The sequence below is a fragment of the Ranitomeya variabilis genome, chromosome 1 (genome assembly GCF_051348905.1).
Source record: "Ranitomeya variabilis isolate aRanVar5 chromosome 1, aRanVar5.hap1, whole genome shotgun sequence".
Lineage (NCBI taxonomy): Eukaryota > Metazoa > Chordata > Amphibia > Anura > Dendrobatidae > Ranitomeya > Ranitomeya variabilis.
In genome coordinates this window covers 1,014,019,361-1,014,035,573 of record NC_135232.1, presented here as the reverse complement: position 1 = coordinate 1,014,035,573, position 16,213 = coordinate 1,014,019,361, and the positions used below count along the sequence as shown (strand labels likewise).

Here is a 16,213-nt window from a genome sequence, read left to right as displayed (position 1 = left end):
AAATTCTCCTGTTACCCTTGTGAAAATAAAAAATTGCTTGCTAAAACATCTTTTTTGAGGAAAGAAAAATGATTTTTTATTTTCACGGCTCTGCGTTGTAAACTTCTATGAAGCACTTGGGGGTTGAACGTGCTCACCACACATCTAGATAAGTTCCTTGGGGGGTCTAGTTTCCAAAATGGGGTCACTTGTGGGGGGTTTCTACTGTTTAGGCATATCAGGGGCTCTGCAAACGTAACATGATGCCCGCAGACCATTCCATCAAAGTCTACATTCCAAAACGTCACTACATCCCTTCCGAGCCCCGGCATGTGCCCAAACAGTGGTTTACCCCCACATATGGGGTATCAGCGTACTCAGGAGAAACTGGACAACAACTTTTGGGGTCCAATTTCTCCTGTTACTCTTGCAAAAATAAAAAATTCTGGGCTAAAAAAATATTTTTGAGGAAAGGAAACACATTTATTATTTTCACGGCTCTGCATTATAAACTTCTGTGAAGCACTTGGGGGTTCAAAGTGCTCACCACACATCTAGATAAGTTCCCTTGGGGGTCTAGTTTCCAAAATGGAGTCACTTGTGGGGAGTTCCTACTGTTTAGGCACATCAGGGGCTCTGCAAACGCAACATGATGCCCGCAGAGCATTCCATCAAAGTCTGCATTTCAAAACGTCACTACTTCCCTTCCGAACCCCGACGTGTGCCAAAACAGTGGTTTACCCCCACATATGGGGTATCAGCGTACTCAGGAGAAACTGGACAACAACTTTTGGGGTCCAATTTCTCCTGTTACTCTTGCAAAAATAAAAAAATTCTGGGCTAAAAAAATATTTTTGAGGAAAGGAATCACATTTTTTATTTTCACGGCTCTGCGTTATAAACTTCTGTGAAGCACTTGGGGGTTCAAAGTGCTCACCACACATCTAGATTAGTTCCTTGGGAGGTCTAGTTTCCAAAATGGGGTCACTTGTGCGGGAGCTCCAATGTTTAGGCACACAGGGGCTCTCCAAACGCGACATGGTGTCCGCTAATGATTGGAGCTAATTTTCCATTCAAAAAGCCAAATGGCGTGCCTTCCCTTCCGAGCCCTGCCGTGCGCCCAAACAGTGGTTTACCCCCACATATGGGGTATCATCGTACTCAGGACAAACTGGACAACAACATTTGGGATCCAATTTCTCCTATTACCCTTGGGAAAATAAAAAATTCTGGGCTAAAAATCATTTTTGAGGAAAGAAAAATTATTTTTTTATTTTCACGGCTCTGCGTTATAAACTTCTGTGAAGCACCTGGAGGTTATAAGTGCTCACTATGCATCTAGATAAGTTCCTTGGGGGGTCTAGTTTCCAAAATGGGGTCACTTGTAGGGGAGCTCCAATGTTTAGGCACACAGGGGCTCTCCAAATGCGACATGGTGTCCGCTAACGATTGGAGCTAATTTTCCATTCAAAAAGTCAAATGGCACGCCTCCCTTTCCGAGCCTTGCCGTGCACCCAAACAGTGGTTTACCCCCACATATGAGGTATCGGCATACTCAGGAGAAATTGCCCAACAAATTTTAGGATCCATTTTATCCTGTTGCCCATGTGAAAATGAAAGAATTGAGGCTAAAAGAAATTTTGTGTGAAAAAAAAGTACTTTTTCATTTTTGCGGATCAATTTGTGAAGCACCTGGGGGTTTAAAGTGCTCACTATGCCTCTAGATGAGTTCCTTGGGGGGTCTAGTTTCCAAAATGGGGTCACTTGTGGAGGAGCTCCAATGTTTAGGCACACAGGGGCTTTCCAAACGCGACATGGTGTCCGCTAACGATGGAGATAATTTTTCATTCAAAAAGTCAAATGGCGCTCCTTCCCTTCCGAGCCTTACCATGTGCCCAAACAGTGGTTTACCCCCACATGTGAGGTATTGGTGTACTCAGGAGAAATTGCCCAACAAAATTTAGGATCCATTTTATCATGTTGCCCATGTGAAAATGAAAAAATTGAGGCTAAAATAATTTTTTTGTGAAAAAAAAGTACTTTTTCATTTTTACGGATCAATTTGTGAAGCACCTGGGGGTTTAAAGTGCTCACTATGCTTCTAGATAAGTTCCTTGGGGGGTCTAGTTTCCAAAATGGGGTCACTTGTGGGGGAGCTCCAATGGTTAGGCACACAGGGGCTCTCCAAACGTGACATGGTGTGGGCTAAAGATTGGAGCCAATTTTTCATTCAAAAAGTCAAATGGCGCTCCTTCCCTTCCGAGCCCTGCCGTGCGCCCAAACAGTGGTTTACCCCCACATATGAGGTATCAGCGTACTCAGGACAAATTGGACAACAACGTCCGTGGTCCAGTTTCTCCTTTTACCGCTGGGAAAATAAAAAAATTGTTGCTAAAAGATCATTTTTGTGACTAAAAAGTTAAATGTTCATTTTTTACTTCCATGTTGCTTCTGCTGCTGTGAAACACCTGAAGGGTTAATAAACTTCTTGAATGTGGTTTTGAGCACCTTGAGGGGTGCAGTTTTTAGAATGGTGTCACTTTTGGGTATTTTCAGCCATATAGAACCCTCAAAATGACTTCAAATGTGAGGTGGTCCCTAAAAAAAATGGTTTTGTAAATTTTGTTGTAAAAATAAGAAATCACTGGTCAAATTTTAACCCTTATAACTTCCTAGCAAAAAAAAAAAATGTTTCCAAAATTGTGCTGATGTAAAGTAGACATGTGGGAAACGTTATTTATTAACTATTTTGTGTCACATAACTCTCTGGTTTAACAGAATAAAAATTCAAAATGTGAAAATTGCGAAATTTTCAAAATTTTTGCCAAATTTCCGTTTTTTTCACAAATAAACTCAGAAATTATCGACCTAAATTTACCACTAACATGAAGCCCAATATGTCACGAAAAAACAATCTCAGAATCGCTAGGATCCGTTGAAGCGTTCCTGAGTTATTACCTCATAAAGGGACACTGGTCAGAATTTCAAAAAACGGCAAGGTCATTAAGGCCAAAATAGGCTGGGTCATGAAGGGGTTAACATCGAAAAACGCTTCAAAAACGCAGCGTCTGAACTAAGCCTAAGTGTGGGGGGAAATTTTCAGTCTTGGGTTAAATATTTGCCTTACAGGCAAGTCATTAACCTGCAAAGGATGTACCTTGACATATTTCCAAAACCCATTTTGGTTTCGTTTTAATGTGTTTTTGTGGCACTGGGAAAAATGGCATGAATCTCTGAAAAAATTGATTAAAGCTGTGAACTAGTAGTCAGGAATGCTTCCAGGGGCGATCCCCATGATGTCTCTGTATCATTTGAGCAGTTTTTCCATAATTTTCAGATGTTTTTAGACCTTTAAAAGACCCCTGGGAGGATCGCGGTAAAAATACTCGGGTCTCCCATAGACTTACATTGGGCTCGTTGTTCTGGCCGACCACCCGAGTATTCCAATCTGCTCGACCCGATCAACGAGCACCCGTGCATTTTAGTGCTCTCTCATCACTAATGCCCATAGTATATTTTTTAAAAATTTACCACATATGGAGAAATGTTTGTCAGCCCCTACACTTAGTGTATGGGCATTACAAGTCTAGGATACCCAATCCTTTAAATTGGGCCTAGTTTTTAATGAGGCCTTCTTCCATCTCTCATCATTTTCCACCACTATATCACCAGGGTTCACATGTTCCGCGCTGCTACAGGCAGTCATTTTTTGGCAAGGGTGTCTATGATGCTCATAGTATATTTTTAAAAATGTTTCCCCCCTTGGGGAAATGTTTGTCAGCCCATGCACTGTGTGTATAGGCATTACAAGTCTAGGAGACACAATCCTTTACATTGGGATTAGTTTTTTATGAGGCCTTCAGCTATGTCTCCTCATTCTCCACCATTACATCACCATGCTTAATGTGTTCTGTGATGCTACAGGCAGTACAATTTTTTCCAAGCCTGTCTATGATGTTCATAAAAGATTTTTAAAAAAGGTACCCCCATGGTAAAATGTTTCTTAGCCCATGCACTAGACCCGCTCCTTATCATTGGGCCTAGTTTTTAATGAAGTCTTCCTCCACCTCTCATCATTTTCCACCACTATATCACCAGAGTTCACGTGTTCCGTGCTGCTACAGGCAGTCAATTTTTTGGCAAGGGTGTCTATGATCCCCATTAAATATTTTTTTACAAATGTATCCCCCATGGGGAAATGTTTGTCAGCCCATACACTTAGCATTACAAGTCTAGGAGACACGCTCCTTGGTAATGGGCTAGTTTTTTATGAGGCCCTCCCCCATGTTTCTTCCAAAGGGGATTTGGGTGCATGCAAATTTGTGTCAAGACAGAACTTGCATTCAATGCATAAGGAAACAGTATAGCAGGACCAACTGAAGAATGTGAAGTGGGTTTTCCTGTGGCCATCCAGTACCTGGGTTCAAAGGCTTATTGGCTTATTGGGGTGCATATGACTTGATAGCAGGGCAGGCCTTGCATTCAATGCAACATTTTTTCAGGAAGCCCTCCTGTACCTCTCGTGAAAGGGGTATTATGGTGCAATGTAATTGTTATATCCCTGCCACTCACTTCGTAGGCAATAGCATAGGAGACCCACTGTTTAATAATGGCCCTTAAAGGCTTTGTGACTTAACAGTCCTTCCTTCATAAATGAAACAAGATGGGTCTGCTTATGTGTCACACACCACATGGCCAGCTAGGGTTTTTAAATGTTACAATGACATTTCCCAGTGAATGCATTTGTATTGGTTGAAAGCAATGTTAAAGTTGAAAAACGCATAAAAAAACGCGGCGTGTGAACATAGCCCAAGTGGTGGAGGAACATTTTGGTCTGGGGTTAATTATTCTGCTTTATATACAAGTCATTACCCTGGAAAGGATGTACCTTAACATATTTCCCAGCAAAATCCATTTTGGTTTTGTTTTTGTATGTTTTTTGGAGCACCTGTAAAAATGGCGTGAAACTCTGACAACATTGCTTATAGCTGTGACCTAGGAGTCAGAAATACTCCCAGAGGTGGTAAAAATACCCAGGTTTCCCATAGACTTACATTGGGCTCATTGCTCGGGTCGAGTCCCCGAGTATTCCAATTTACTCGACCCGAACAACGAACAACTAAGCATTTTAGTGCTCGCTCATCACTAGTAATGTTAGCTCAAACAACACTAGCTAAAATGAGAAACTGAGATAGTCTTCTGTTTTTAAATGGGACCTGTCACAAAGTTTTTTTGATACCTTACCTGAGAACAGCATAATGCAAGGACAGAGACCTTGATTCCAGTGATGTATCATTTACAGGGCTGTTTTCTATAGTTAAATGTGTGTATGTGCATATACAAATTAAAATCACTGTTTTTTAAGTAAGAAATTACCACTAGAGGACTAATAACACTTCTGACATGTAGTTTACCATAATCATGAGCTCTGTATAACTGCACCCTCACCATTGAATTGCAGCTTTCTGCCTGTGCACAGTGTACATGAAAGGCTGTCAATCAATGCTGTGGGTAGGGTTTAGGCTACGTTCACATTTGCGTTGTGCGCCGCAGCGTCGTCACCGCAAAGCACAACGCAAACAAAAACGCAGTCAAACGCATGCACAACGCTGCGTTTTGCGCCGCATGCGTGCAACGCATGCGGCGCAAAAATGCTGCGTTTTTTGAAAACGCAGTTGCGTTTGTAACAAAAAACGCAGCGTTTTGCGCCGCATGCGTTTTTTGGGCACTGAGTCATTCTTCTTTCCCCACCCCAAAAAAAAAATTTCTACACAATAGATAAGGACCACCAATGGCTAGAAGAGGGTTGGTGTTTATGTAATTGTGTATATATACCCTGGCAGACATGAATTCCTCCCATTTTGCTGGTATTCATGATGGAGCGTCCCATGGACAGTATCTACATGGATATGGAGATGGAATTTGCCTTGGCTCATGCCTATGCTGTCGCCTGTTCTCATCAAAGGGAAAGGGAAAAACGGAGATGGAGTCGTCGCCGCTTTTGGATACACCCTATCTTGGAAGTCCGGGAGAGCCGTGGAGCATACCATAGCTTGTTTGGCGAACTGAATGACAACCTGGAGAAATATTACGAATATACCAGGATGTCTCAGGACAGCTTCCGCTATCTTCTTCGTCGGGTGGAAGGAGACATTAGCAGGCAGGACACGCAGCTCCGGAGAGCTATTTCCGCAGAGGAGCGGCTTCTGGTGACTCTACGGTACGTAGCTGTTTGAATGACTGTGATATGTTCTTTTCTTTTCTTTTTTTTATTTATTTATTTTTTTGGGGTTTGGTATGGTCAATGTACTTTTATAAATTACAATGTACTTTAATGTAATTTCTTTCTCTTCTTGGCAGTTTCCTGGCTACCGGAGAGACCTTGAGATCCCTTCATTTTCAGTTCCGGATTGGAGTCTCCACTCTCTCTGGAATTATTGCTGAGACATGCCGCGCTTTGTGGGATAATCTCCGGGAGGAATTTTTACCCGTCCCTACAAGCGAAATCTGGGAGTACAACGCACAGAAATTTGACCAAGTGTGTTCTTTTCCAAACTGTATTGGCGCGGTGGATGGAAAGCACATTCGGATTACCAAGCCAGGGAAAAGTGGATCCCTTTTCTACAACTATAAAAAATACTTTTCCACTGTGCTAATGGCAATTGCCGGTGCGGACTGCCGTTTTCTCGCAGTGGACATTGGTGCGTTTGGCCGTGCAAATGACTCGCGCACATTTAAAGAGTCGGATATGGGCCAAAAATTATATGGGAACAATTTTAATATCCCACAGCCACGACCTCTTCCCCACACCGAAGGCCCTGCGATGCCATTTGTTGTGGTTGGGGATGAGGCATTCCAAATGTCTGCCAACCTATTGAAACCCTACTCCAGTCGGGGCTTGGGCCATACGAAAAGGGTTTTCAATTACAGACTGTCCAGGGCCAGAAGGACAGTGGAGTGCGCCTTTGGCATCCTTGTCTCCAAATGGCGGATATTAGGATCCGCCATTAATCTGAAAACTGAGACAGTGGATGAGGTGGTGAAGGCGTGTGTGGTTCTCCACAATTATATTCTGACCAAAGAGAGACTGAACGTGGAACTGGATGAACCCATAGCCAACCCGTTGCCCGATTACCAGGATCATCCTCTGAGGACAAGTGTGGAAATTGCACAGATGAGGGATCGTTTTGCGGCCTATTTTGTGTCAGATATTGGCCGTGTGTCATGGCAAGATACAATGGTGTAGTGTTTATGTTTTACTGTTGGACTTTATTCTGGATTTAACTACACCAATAAATCCCTGTATTGTGATTGTGCTCAAAATATAATATGGTAATAAACTAATTCTACATTATGTGCAATATCCGTTTTGGTTGGTTTGGTTATGTCAAATTTGGCATCTACCTATAGTTCACTAATGTAATGTGCCTTATCTAAAAATTTGTAACCCTTTCTTTTTAAAATGTTGTTTAATAAAAAAGTTTTCTAAGTTTTCTACCCTTTTTCAAAGAACAAATTTATGCCATAGCATATAACATATTTATTTGTTTGTCAGATCGCCGTTTATCGTTGTGTTTGACAGCAAAAACGATACCAGCGATGTTTTACAATGGTAACCAGGGTAAACATCGGGTTACCAAGCGCAGGGCCACGCTTAGTAACCCGATGTTTACCATGGTTACCAGTGTTAAATGTAAAATTAAAAATAAAAATACATACAGTTAGGTCCATATATATTTGGACAGAGACAACCATTTTCTAATTTTGGTTATAGACATTACCACAATGAATTTTAAACAAAACAATTCAGATGCAGTTGAAGTTCAGACTTTCAGCTTTCATTTGAGGGTATCCACATTAAAATTGGATGAAGGGTTTAGCAGCTTCCGCTCCTTAACATGTGCCACCCTGTTTTTAAAGGGACCAAAAGTAATTGGACAATTGACTCCAAGGCTATTTCATGGACAGTTGTGGGCAATCCCTTCATTATGTCATTCTGAATTAAGCAGATAAAAGGCCTGGAGTTGATTTGAGGTGTGGTGCTTGCATTTGGAAGGTTTTGCTGTGAAGTAAACATGCGGTCAAAGGAGCTCTCCATGCAGGTGAAACAAGCCATCCTTAAGCTGCGAAAACAGAAAAAAACCCATCTGAAAAATTGCTACAATATTAGGAGTGGCAAAATCGACAGTTTGGTACATCCTGAGAAAGAAAGAAAGCACTGGTGAACTCATCAATGCAAAAAGACCTGGGTGCCCACGGAAGACAACAGCGGTGGATGATCGCAGAATAATCTCCATGGTGAAGAGAAACCTCTTCACAACAGCCAACCAAGTGAGCAACACTCTCCAGGAGGTCGGCGTATCAATATCCAAATCTACCATAAAGAGAAGACTGCATGAAAGTAAATACAGAGGGTTCACTGCACGGTGCAAGCCACTCATAAGCATCAAGAATAAAAAGGCTATACTGGACTTTGCTAAAAAACATCTAAAAAAGCCAGCACAGTTCTGGAAGAACATTCTTTGGACAGATGAAACCAAGATCAACCTCTACCAGAATGATGGAAAGAGAAACGTATGGCGAAGGCGTGGTACAGCTCATGATCCAAAGCATACCACATCATCTGTAAAACACTGCAGAGGCAATGTGATGGCTTGGGCATGCATGGCTGCCAGTGGCACTGGGTCACTAGTGTTTATTGATGATGTGACACAGGACAGAAGCAGCCGAATGAATTCTGAGGTATTCAGAGCCATACTGTGTGCTCAGATCCAGCCAAATGCAGCCAAACTGGTTGGATGTCGTTTCATACTACAGATGGACAATGACCCAAAACATAAAGCCAAAGCAACTCAGGAGTTTATTAAAGCAAAGAAGTGGAATATTCTTGAATGGCCAAGTCAGTCACCTGATCTGAACCCAATTGAGCATGCATTTCACTTGTTATAGACTAAACTTCAGACAGAAAGGCCCATAAACAAACAGCAACTGAAAACCACTGCAGTGAAGGCCTGGCCGAGCATCAAAAAGGAGGAAACACAGCGTCTGGTGATGTCCATGAGTTCAAGACTTCAGGCAATCATTGCCAACAAAGGATTTTCAACCAAGTACTAGAAATGAACATTTTATTTACAATTATTTAATCTGTCCAATTACTTTTGGTCCCTTTAAAAACAGGGTGGCACATATTAAGGAGCTGAAACTCCTAAACCCTTCATGCAATTTTAATGTGGATACCCTCAAATGAAAGCTGAAAGTCTGAACTTCAACTGCATCTGAATCGTTTTGTTTAAAATTTATTGTGGTAATGTCTAGAACCAAAATTAGAATAATGTTGTCTCTGTCCAAATATATATGGACCTAACTGTATACTCATCTTCGCGTCCCCCGGCGTCCGCTTCCTTCACTGACTGAGCGCCGGCCGTAAGGTGAATGCACAGCACAGCGTTGATGTGACCGCTTTGCTGTGAGGGACGTCACTCAGTCAGTGCAGGGAAGCTGACGCCGGGGGATGCGATTGTGAGTATATGTTTTTTTTTTTTCCTTTAACACTGGTAACCAGGGTAAACATCGGAAGTGCGCCCTGTGCTTAGCAACCCGATGTTTACCATGGTTACCCGGGGACCTCGGCATCGTTGGTTGCTGGAGAGCTGTCACACAGACAGCTCTCCACCGACCAAATAGCGATGCTGCAGTGAATTGCATCATTGTCTGTTTTGCTGCAGCATTGTTAAGTGTGAAGGTAACTTTACCGTTTGTATCCACGTTCAGGATTGCATCCGGATTTGCTCAGGTTTTTTCATCAGTATTTGTAAGCCAAAACCAGGAGTGGAACAATTAGAGGAAAAGTAGAATAGAAACATATGCTCCACTTCTGTATTTATCACCCACGCCTGGTTTTGGCTACAAATATTGATTTAAAATCCTGACCAAATCCGGATGCAATCCTGAGCATGGACACATACCCTTTGTGTTTGAAAACAGCTCATACACTTTACTGTTTGGAAACACCTCATACAGCAATGAGAGACATCCAAAAAAATGTAAAAGTAAAAAATCCAAAAATACTGTCTGTCATTGCATATATGAGGTGTTTGAAGCACAAATAAACGGCGCACGGAGTGAATTGCCGAGAAGTGTACTTGAAAATAAGAACAAATATTGTATTCAAACTAATAATTTTTATTGGGGGGTAACAGAAAAAAAGGGAAAATAAACTTAGGGGGGATCAACATCCGCTACCAGCGGCGAATGGTATGTGTTTGTTTTTGAACGGGGATGGGGACAGGAAGAGGAGGAGGAGGAACCATAGTCAAGGAGGCTGGAAGGCAGGTCCAACCCCCCGGCAGGGTATACTGGGGAGACCGGATCATCTGTGGGGGAGGGAGGAGGCAACACAAGTCTTTGGTATTTTTTACTTGGTTGGCCCTGGCTGCTCCTGCTGTGGCTAGAGCCACGGCGAGATGTTGGTGTCTGTACTGGAGCAGCCAGAACCTCAATTTGTGCCTCTGTGTGTCTCCTCTTTCGTTTTTTTTTTTTTCCTCCCCCTGCGGCATCTCCCCCAGAAACACTCCTACGGGATGATGAGGGCTTGGCAGGAGCAGGAGTGGGCGGCACACTGGTATGGTGCCTGTGGTGGCGTCTCTCGGCACATGGACCTCGGTGGCGTGGCTGGAGTGGCTCTGCAGCAGGAGTCGGAGTCATGCTAGCCAGCGACGGCACTACGGGCATTGTCGCTGACTGCATGACCCGAGCCTGCTGCAGAGCCCTCACGTAGGAAGTGTTGCAGTCCTGCATCATCGAAATCTGGAGTTCCGGCGTAAGGTTTTCCACCATGCCTTTTGCAATTGAACTTAAAAAATGTTTTGCCGGATTCGAGAGCTCGGCTTCGATATTTTCAAGGCGCTTTTTGATACTGGCCAGACGACTGTCCATTTTATCGTTAAACGCCAGAAACAGTTCTGGAAAACCGTGCTCAAGTGCATAAATTCGGGCATGGCTGGCCTGTCCGAGGCCCACTGGCACTGTCGGGAATTCCCGAACGAAGGTGCGCCAGAGGCCTCGGGCAGGGGAAAACCTGATGGCCCGGCTGCCGGTTCTCCAGATGATGGTGGTGCAAGCCTGCTGTCGCTGTGGGAGGGCTGTGACGGGTCAGATGGCGATCCATGAAGTTCCGCTTCACAGGGGGGAGCTCGCTGGAGGGTGCTGCTGTGTGTCCTGTGAAAAGATAAGGGAAAAATTAGTCTTCAATTAATAACCTATCACATACGCCAACTCCTGTAAAAAAAATTTACATTACATGACACATCAAAACATTACAATCCCCTGTCTCTCAGTCTGTGTGGCCTATTATAAATTGCTGATTGTTATCGCCAGCTGACCATTAGGGCTCACGATAACAATCATGGACATACCGACGGCAGAAAATGACTGTTCATTTCCGCTGCCAAAGGCAATGAATACCCCTGTCATTGTTTTAAAAATTTTTTGGTCAAAAAAAACTTTCAAGATGCCGCCTATGTCGCAAAAATAGTCTAAAATTTAAGGTCAAGAAAAAATTTTTGAAAAAAACCCTGATTTATCTGATCTGATCGAAGGAATGGCCATGACGTTAGGATCATGTGATCCAGACGTCATCATTATTCCTGCGATCAGAACTACACTGAACTCAGAACGTAACCTGTCATGGACTACAAGGACTCACGCTTAACCAAATAAATTATGGGCTATATACCATTCCACTAGGGAAAAAGGATGGCCAATATGCTACGCTGACTGCATGGATGGGCAATACACTATGTTCCTGGGAAATATACTATGTGGATACGTGGCATGTGTACTATGTGGCTGCGATATAGTGGCCTGCCAATATACTATGTGTATGCGCAATGTACGTGGCTGGGCAATGTACTATGTGGCTGTGCAATATGGTATGTGGACAAAATACTTACTGTCGGCGGCTAAGGACCGGTCTTAAGAACTGCAGTGCCCTGCTGTACTTGTATGGCACCGACTTAGCCGCAGCAGCACCACTCCGTGATTGCTCCTCCTCTGTACGGAGCCCCTTATTGAAACGGTCCTTCATGGATCGCCATCTGGTCCTCAACTTTTTAACTGTGAATTTAAAAAAAAAAAAAAGGTTACATATTTAGCATTTTAAAAGGATAAAACAACCGTCTGCGATGCAAAGTTTAGGCGTTGATCGCATCACACAAGGTTGTGTTTATCCTGGCAAGATGGGTCATAACAGCGTCTCAGCAATACTCACTAAAAGTGCCTTTGTCCTTCGCTGAGGCACTGTCAAAGCCATCCCACAGCGACTTTGCCACCTCTGCCCACAAACGCCTCGACACCACCTGGTCCATGTGCCGGGGGTCACGGCTGTCCCACAACGGGCCACGCTCCTGGATGCTGGAGATCAGTAGGTCCACATCAATACTCTCCATGTGGTCCCGTTGTGAAACCTAGAAAAATTAGAAAACAAAAAGGTTACAAATATGCAAATATTAACAACCACCAGCACCTGGCATGATTTGTACCTTTGCCCTATCCTTGGACATTTGATGTATGTATATTTATGTTTTCTACACCTGTATTTTGGAATGTTTGTGTGCAGGGAGTTCAACTTTATGTAAAGCCCCCGTCTCACATAGCGAGATCGCTAGCGATATCGCTGCTGAGTCACAAGTTTTGTGACGCAACAGCGACCTCAGTAGCGATCTCACTATGTGTGACACGTAGCAGCGACCAGGCCCCTGCTGTGAGATCGCTGGTCGTGTTGGAATGGCCTGGACCTTTTTTTGATCGTTGACGTCCCGCTGACATCGCTGAATCGGTGTGTGTGACACCGATCCAGCGATGTCTTCACTGGTAACCAGGGTAAACATCGGGTTACTAAGCGCAGGGCCTTAGTAACCCGATGTTTACCCTGGTTACCAGCGTAAATGTAAAAAAACAAACACTACATACTCACCATCTGATGTCCGTCAGGTCCCTTGCCGTCTGCTTCCTGCTCTGACAGTGCCGCCGTACAGTGAGAGCACAGAACAGCAGTGACGTCACCGCTGCGCTCTGCTCTCACTGTACGGCGGCACTCAGTCAGAGCAGGAAGCAGACGGCAAGGGACCTGACGGACATCAGATGGTGAGTATGTAGTGTTTGTTATTTTACATTTACGCTGGTAACCAGGGTAAACATCGGGTTACTAAGGCCCTGCGCTTAGTAACCCGATGTTTACCCTGGTTACCCGGGTGCTGCAGGGGGACTTCGGCATCGTTGAAGACAATTTCAGTTCAGTTCAGTTGGTAAATAGCTATGTGAGACAGGGCCTTTACCTTCCCCCAATACTTGCTGCCCTGAAAAGCTATAATGTAATTAAACTTAGTAAACATCCCTAGTGAAAACAGGATGCTCCTCAAATGTAATGTGCCTCACAGCAGGATGCTACTCAAAAAAAAAGATTAAAAAAAAAAATAAATACTCACTTGCCGGCCTGACGCAACACCTTGGCCCCGACCTCGCTGCTCCCGCTGACTGCCTTCCCCCTCCTCACTTGAAGAAGCCTGTAAAAATTGTATACAAAAATTATTGTCAATGGTACAAATGGCAGCGAATAGTAAGCAACTGAACATAATTACTCACCGCACTCCCCCGCGCCGATTGGTCAGATTCACATGGACTCGCCATTCTTGCAAGTTTGTTCTGCAATGAAAAAATGAGCAAAAAATCACATCCAAAGCTAACAATAAAATTGGCATAAAAAATTAAAACAAGCACAATTGACTGTTGACTGATAGGACAATGCAAACTGAAAAAGCGACCCCACAACGCCATACATTGCAAGAGAATACAATAGAAGAAACAATACAAGAATAGACACAAACAAAATTTTTTCAACAACAGACACCAATGTCCAAATTTTTAAATATAAAAAAAATGTACAGGGAAATAAAAAGGCACAATGAAATAGCAAACTGCACGCCATACTTTACAATAGCAACAAGACATGATCCAAAACAACACCATCTGGTGACATCTACCACAGAAATACATCTGGAAAAGGAGAAAAATACCATTCTAGATAATAAGCAATAAACATTACAAGACAACCGCTGTTAAAAATACAGCAACCCAAAATATAAACCATAAAATAGAAAAGAAGACACATGAAATTTTACAAAGAAAAATGGCCACACCAAAAAAAAAAATATATATATATACTACACACTTGGCAATGCAAACAGGCAAGGAAGGAGATATATGCCATACAGAAAAAGAACCATCAGAGATACCAAAAAAAAAAAAGGGAAAATAAAATTGAAAATAGCATGGCATATAGCCGCACGGAACAATACAATACAAATGAAACATCATACATGTAGCCCCCCCACCAGCAAGAAAAGACACTCAAGAAAAGAAAAAAAAATGCCTGCCAACAGCATAATAAAACACAGCAAGACATGAGCCAAGAAAACGCCATACGGTTAACCCCAACAATAGAAACCAGAAAAAGACATGCACCAGAAATTTAACAATAAAAAATCTGCCAAAAAAAATACATTGAACAACCGCATGACACCAGAACAACCAAAAATCCATTAAAAAGAATCCAAAACCAAGCAAGGCCGAAGCCAATAAACGCCAGCAGTACATCAAAACCAGATAAAAAAACACAATTTTTCAATAACAACCCACAGTGCCATAACCGTACAATAGCACAGACCAAACATTGCACAAATTAAATAAAAATCAAAAAATAAAACACAGAATAAAAAATATTCAAGAGAAATATATACTTACAGGTTTGGCAAGCAGATTCTCCTCTCTGTGTCTTTTCTCCTCACAGTCTGGTCAGCACTGAATAGCCTTGTGAAAGACAATGCCAAACCCCTTTTTTTTTATATATATAGTGCTTTTTTTAAGTGTCTAGACAAAGTCTAGACAATGTTTTGCATTTTTAATTGGAAAACGCATGCGTCGTACAACGCACCACGATGCAAGTACTTGCGTCGTCTGCGTTGTCAATGCAAGTCAATGGGAAAAAAGGCGCATCGACGACGCAAACATGACGCCAACACGACGCATGCGTTTTTGAAAAAGTTTGCGCCGCCCAAAAAATGCAACATGTTGCGTTTGCCGCACCCTGACAGGTGCGCCCTAACGCCGCATGCGGCGTACAACGCACCAAAACGCATGACAACGCATGTACATGCGGCGCCATGCGGCCCCAATGTTAAAGATAGGGCCGCACGACGCATGCGTTTTCTTGCGGCGACGATGCTGCGGCGCACAACGCAAATGTGAACGTAGCCTAAGTAGGACTCAGAAATCATAGAACTGGTAGATCTGCAGCAGATAAAGTAGTGATTTTATCAATAAGACCAGTAAGTGAAATCAAGTTTTCTTCCCCTACATTATGCCGCTCTTAGATTCAAAAACGAGGTGATAGATTCCCTTTAAAGTGCATGTGGCTCCATTGAGTAACATTTCTCTTTTCAGAAATGATTATTATATACTAGCTGAAGAGCCCGGCGTTGCCGGGGCATAGTAACTAACTGTGGTTAGTTATAACAAATTATAATGATTATATTGAACATAAAAACATTACACATCATATACTCAACACTACAGATTTACAACACAAATTAACTAAACGATTATGTCACGGGAGACCTAGGTAGGAAAGAGCTAATAACCTGGGCCCCTGCGATTTCCCTCAGACTAGGGAAACCCTGACTGACCCTCTCCCAGAGTTTACACTGATGGTGTGCATGTCTGGGCCTCCACCCTCGCCCTATCTCCTGTTTCAACCCTAGGCTGAAACCACCACCCCCCCACCAGTGAAGAGACCACACTCCAATACCCACAGTTAGCACAGACAAGGATAACGGAAAAATAAGCATCACGCCGCAGTCACTAAGGAATACACTATAAATGCAAAGGGCAAAACAAATACAAATATGGGAAGAAGAAAATAAGACAAAGGGAAATGCTCCACCAGCAACGATACTCCAACTACTTAGCTCACCACTCCAGACCAAGATAACCATGCACAAGACAGAAGCTATAATCGGCGACATCCAATGTTCAGGAGAACTATTTAAAGGCAGTGGGCATGGCCCAGCTTCCAATCCGAGCACCAGGTAAATTAACCCCGGACCAGCTAGATAAAATCTAGCCGACGCCAATGAGCGCATAGTGGACAAAAGCGGAATTACCGCTGTCTGTCGGACGA

The 16,213-nt window shown here is 43.1% G+C and overlaps 1 long non-coding RNA gene across 1 annotated transcript; it reads right to left on the bottom strand.

The window, feature by feature from the left end:
- Positions 1–11,021: 11,021 nt before the first annotated feature.
- On the bottom strand, positions 11,022–13,635 carry LOC143783157 (uncharacterized). The gene is made up of 3 exons (XR_013217110.1): positions 13,464–13,635; positions 11,931–12,443; positions 11,022–11,196 (listed from the first exon to the last, which is right to left on the bottom strand). It is a non-coding gene; the product is annotated as an uncharacterized LOC143783157 (long non-coding RNA).
- Positions 13,636–16,213: the final 2,578 nt, after the last annotated feature.